Genomic DNA, 6,000 nt, shown 5'->3' with positions numbered 1-6,000 from the left:
TAATAAAAATGTTATAAAAAAAAAAAAAGAAGGAGTGGGCAGAGGGACACATGCTGGTAGGGGGACAGGGGGACAGGGGGCCTTCAATCTGGTGGCTGACCCGAGTTTGGACTGGTGGTCACCGTGACTGGTAGCAGACAAGCAAATGGGAAAGGAGAATAGGGATTTTGCCAGCCTCCCAGAGGACAACTTTTAGGTAGACATTTGGAGGACCTCTCACCCTCAGACATGGGGCTATACCTTCTTCTCACTCCCCCCCCCCCCCGCACTCAACCTACACTACGATCGATCTCTTGCTGATCCCAAAGGAACAGGCAGCGGACATTGCCGCCCCCAAGGTCAGACCACGAGAAGGTCATGGCATCCTGGAAGTTCGATGCCAAGAGAAGGGTCACTCCAGGGTGGCACTGCAATGACACCCTGCTTAGGGACCCGGTTTTCAGAGAGTTTATGGGGAAAGATCTGCGTATTCTTTGAGAACAATGATACAAGGGAAGTACACCCCAACCCTGGTGTGGGAAGCAGCCAAAGCCACAATGAGGGAGCTGCTGATAGCGGAAGGGGCACAGAAAAAGCAGGAAAGCGGGCTCATTGAGAGTAGACTACGGGCAGATTTACAGGGATTTAGGGCACGGCTGAGCGGGTGGACTGGAGACAGAACAGCCCTACTGCATGAGATCAGGGATAAGAGGCAGTCCCTAAATACTACGCTAATAGGGGAGGTAATCAACAGAATGAGATACAACAACAATACTACGAGAAGGGTGACAGGGTGGGGTTGATGCTGGCTGAGAGGATCCAGGGGTGTAGAGGGGACAGGCAGGTGGTGAAAATTGGAGATAGGGAGGAGAAACTGGTGGGCCCGTGGGAAGGGATCCCCAGATACTTTGCAGAGTACTATGAGGTACTGTATAGAGAGAGGCACCAGTATGGCAGATTTTTACAAACAGTTTCAAGAACTGCTGGCTGGACCACTGGCAAAGGTGTTCAACGCCATTAGCAATAATGGTAAGGTTCCCCCCTCCTTTCTGGAAGCTAAGATAGTAGTGATACCAAAACCAGAGCAGGACCCCACATATTGCCAGCCGTATAGACCCATATCGCTCCTTAAAGTCGATGCTAAGCTCTTCACACAGGTACTGGCAACAAGGCTGGAAAGGTAACTTCCAAAGCTAATCCACCCCGACCAGACAGGCTTCATCAGGAACAGGCAGGGGGCCCGATAACCTCTATAAAACCCTTCATGTACTTCATTCGCCCAAGGCCAGAAAACAAGGAGCGCTAATATTATCACTCGACGCCAAAAAGTCTTTCGATTGGTTGAATCAATTGCTGGGGGGGGGGGGGCTTTGCAGTGTTGGGAATGGGAGAGAGATGGGCGAGCTGGGTATCGTCCCTATATTCGAGGCCCCGGGTGAGGGTGGTGGTGAATGGGGAGGAGTCACAGCCTTTCGGGCTAGGAAGGGAAACGCGGCAGGGTTGCCCCCCGTCGCCTCTCCTATATGCTCTGGAACCACAGGTGATAGATGTTAGGACGCATAGCCACACCAGAGGAGTCAGGGTGGCAGAGGTGATATATAAACCCAGCCTTTTTGCAGATGATGCTCTCTTATATATCACCCAACCCCAAGTCTCCCTTCCGAAATTGCTAGAAAGGTTGGAGTGTATGGACAACTATTTGGGTTCAGGGTGAATTGCAGCAAATCAGTGGCACACCCGATAGGGCCAGGGAGGGACCAGAACGGAGTCTACATGAAGGGGCTAGGTTTCAATGTTAGGGGAGACAGGTTCCGCTACCTAGGAGTTGAGATCCCGAGGGACCTTAGCAACCTGTTCAACAAAAACTATCCCCCCTTGTGGGAAAAGGTTAAGACAGACCTAGATCGCTGTTCCAGGCTTAACTCTTGGATGGCCAGACTCAACTGTTTGAAGAGGACAGTCCTCCCCACATTTCTATTTTTGTTCCAGATGCTCCCGGTAATAGCCCCCGTACACTTTTTAGAGATGGTCAAATTGAGACTCCTAAAATTTCTGTGGGCAGGGAAAAGACCCAAAATAGCGTTTAGAGTACTTACACTTGCAAAGGAAGGGGGGTGGGGGCGTTAGGCTCCCAGTCCTAGAGGCCTATTATAAAGCGGTCCAGCTAAGTATACTTCTAGATGATCTAGAGCTGCAGTCAGAGAAGCAATGGGTGGCCATGGATAACTATCCTCAGCCCGGTCTCCCTGGGGGAATGGCTATAGGTACCCCAAAGAGAGATCCCACGTAGGATCCTGCAGCAGCCCATCCTAGAGGTGTTATGGACGATCTGGAAAGAAGGGAACAGCATGAGGTGGATACTGACATAGCCCTCCTCAATGAGCTGAATCTGGGATACCCTGTTGAGAAACTTGATAGCGGAACTCCTGCAGTTCCAAAAATGGTAGGAGGCGGGCCTTGGCAGAGCAGGACAGATGTGGGATAAGGGGGAGTTCCTATGTATGTAGAGATTGGAAGACATTCCGCAAAATTATCTGACTCTCCCCATTCCGCTATTTGCAGTTGAAGGGAGCCCTCAATGACTCACGATGGGGCAATAATTTGCATAGAGAACTCGCCCCTTTTGAATCAGCACTTATACAAAACAGGGACACAAAGGGCTGCAAAGCGTACCCGTATAAGTTGTTGCTGAGGACAGAACGCCTCCAAGGCCTGGCGGCTCGGGAAGGATGGGCTAAAGACTTGCAAAGGGAAATGACACACAACCTATGGCTCACCATGTGCAGAAGGGTTACACAATTCTCAGCATCCCCCAATATAGGATGCAGGCAATCATACACCACTGACACCACCCACCGGAACTACTGACTAAGACGTACCAAGGAGTGGACTCGCAGTGCTGGAGATGCCGACACCCAACCGCTGATTACTACCATAGGTGATGGGGATGTACCCATATACAGATCTACTGGGGGAGGTCCTCTCATGGATCAATGGGATTTCAAGAGGACTGTCACAATGTTCGGGGTATGGGATATAAATGATGGGGAAGACCAGGGAAAACGCATGACCCGCACCATGATGGTAGCGGTCAGGTGATGTGTGCCACAATTTTGGAAACGAGACAAAGTCCCCACTGAGGAGGAATGGCTAAGGAAAGTCAGGGGAATATATGAAATGGAATATATGACGCATATTATTAACGAGTCCAGGGTAAGATTGGAGAAGAACAAATTACTTACCAACTTTAACATTCTTTTGATTGGATGTTCCTCCCACGTAGTCCTCATCTTATGATAATGTTATCTCCCAGCATTGCTGCTTCGGATTTATTTTTTTCCACCAGAGGGCACTGTGTTCGAGGCCGCATAGTTGTAGTCCCTCGAGGGCCACCGTCGAGCGTCGATGTCATCTGCTGTATAAAGGGCTCGAGCAGCACCCGTTACCTCAGTTCTGTTTTTACGGTGTTCATGGTCGCATCAGCTGATCAGGCTTTAAGTCTTCAGGATCTTAAGGAAGTTCGAGTGCAACTGCCGTAAACTGTACAGAGGGGTAGGTTGGGAGGGTCTATGAGGAATACGTGGGAGGAACATCCAATCGAAAGAACGTTACAGTAGGTAAATTACTTGTTCTTCGAATGGATTGTGTCCTCCCACGTATTCCTCATCTTATGATAGACTCCCATAGCAGTGGTAATTTTGGAGGTGGGAGTACTAGAAATTTTAATTATGGACTGAATGAAGGACAGCTTTTGCAACTAGTCCTCCTTGATATGAAGTAGCATCCAAGCAGTAATGCTTCATAAAGGTGTGCATGGACGACCATGTGGCCGCAGCACAAATATCCTGTACCGGGACACCCCTCTGAAGAGCTGTGGAAGTTGCCATGCCTCTGGTTGAATGAGCCCTCAATCCATCTGGAGGCTCTTTTCCAGCCAATTTATAGCACTCAGATTGCTAGAATTATGCATCTGGATAGAGTTTGTTTAGACCTTCCAAGGCCCAATTTGTGTCCAGTATACCCAACAAATAGTTGGTCACATTGTCGAAGATTTGCCAATCTGGAAATGTAGAACCTGAGAGCCCTTTTTGGGTCCAGTCTATGCAACCTTTACTCTTCCTTACTAGCTTGAGTAGGAGGATAAAAAGAAGGTAAGATAATTTTCTGTGACAGATGGAAATCAGAGACTATATTAGGCAAGAACGATGGTTTTACTTTTAGAATAACTTTGTCCCTATGGAAAATGGTGTGAGGAGGCTTACAAGACAGTGCCTGCAACTCACTTACCCTGTGGGCTGATGTTATAGCCACCAACAGAATTGTTTCAAGAGTGAGAAGTCTTAATGGGCAAGAATGTAAAGGTTTGAAAGGGGCACACGAGAAATTTTAAGACTAAATTCAAATCCCAGGTATGCACCTGAAAAGGTGTTTTGGGGGGGGGGGGGGGGTGACCCATTTGTCAGCCCTTTCAAGAATTGAATTACTAAGGGAACGCTTAAAGATAGATAGCGCTGCCAGATATCCTTTTATAGTGCCAACTTGGAGCCCCAAATTGGCCAAGTGTAAGAGGAAAGAAAGTACTGTTGGAGTACTACAAAGAAATGGATCCACATTCTTATCCCTGCACCAGTTACTGAACTTTTTCCAACGACACCGGTATAGGGATTTTGTTGCTGGCCTTCTGCCGAAAGCAAAATCTCCATTACGTCATCCGGGAGATCACAATCCTTATATCTCAGCCTCTCAGAAACCATGCGTGATGACAATGTCTTGACCTCTGGATGGAGAACCCGACCTTCCTCTTGCGAGAGAAGATCCTCTCTTTGTGGAAGACGTATTGGAGGGCAGATGGACATGTTCAGAAGGTCTGGGTACCACGTCCTCCTGGTCCAATCTAGGGCAATTAGGATCATGGTTTTCCTGAACTTTCTCAACCTTCCGATTACCTGAGGAATCACGGGCACTGGAGGAAATGCGTAAAGGAGTGGAAATACCTAGTCCACTACGAACGCGTCCCCCAGAGCTCCTCTTGGAGGAAATTCCCTTGAGCAGTAAAGTTCGCACTTCCGGTTGGCACCGGTCGCAAACAGATCCACTTGAGGGGTTCCCCGAAGGGCAAAGATCTCTTGAAGGACTTCCTGGGCTACCTCCCATTCGTGGGAGAATGCTCTGCCTGCTCAGAGCATCCGCCGCGGTGTTCAACTCTCCGGCTAGGTGAACTTCTGATAGAGAGATTCCTTCTTGCATTGCCCAGAACCATAGCTGCATTGCCTCTCTGTACAGTGGGAGTGATCCTACGCCTCCTCTTTTGTTGAGTTAGTACATGGCCACTGTGTTGTCCGTCATTATTAGGACATTCTTTCCCTGTACAGAGGGCAGAAAAGCCTTCAGCGCTAGTCCGATTGCCCTCAGGGTCAAAAGGTTGATGTGTAGTTTGGACTCCGATGGAGACCAACGACCGAAGATGGTCCGATCGTTGGTGTGGGCTCCCCACCCTGTGAGTGAGGCGTCCGTCACTACTATCATCTTTGGCCATGGTTGCCAAAAAGGTTTCCCCTTGAGAATATTCTCCTCGCAAGCCCACCATAGGAGATCTTGAGCCACTTTGGCCGAGACTTGCAGAAGATCTGACATCTCCCCCGAAAATTGGGACCATTGAGTCATGAGGGCCCATAGAAGGGATCTCATCCTCAATCTGGCCTCTGGCACCAGAAAAATGCAGGATGCCATGAGGCCTAGCAACCTTAGAAAGTCGAATGCCGGTAGATGTTGGGCATTTTGGAACTTTGTTACCATCTGCAGAATGTGGTGAGCTCTCTCCTCGGGGGGGGGGGGGGGGGGGGGGGGGTGGAACGAGGCTTTCCCTGAGGAAGTATCCAGGACTGCTCCGATGAACTGGAATCTTTGGCTTGGAATCATGTGTGACTTCTTGTAATTGAGGGAGAAGCCCAGTTTGCGTAAGAAGTGGCAGGTCAAGGCCAGATGTTCTTGGGCTTGTTCGGGTGAACTTACCCTGATTAG

The sequence above is a fragment of the Ambystoma mexicanum genome, chromosome 1q, assembly GCF_040938575.1.
Source record: "Ambystoma mexicanum isolate Mex_15411 chromosome 1q, UKY_AmexF1_1, whole genome shotgun sequence".
Classification (NCBI taxonomy): domain Eukaryota; kingdom Metazoa; phylum Chordata; class Amphibia; order Caudata; family Ambystomatidae; genus Ambystoma; species Ambystoma mexicanum.
The sequence above is the reverse complement of the archived record's forward strand: the minus strand, read 5'-3'. Positions refer to the sequence as shown.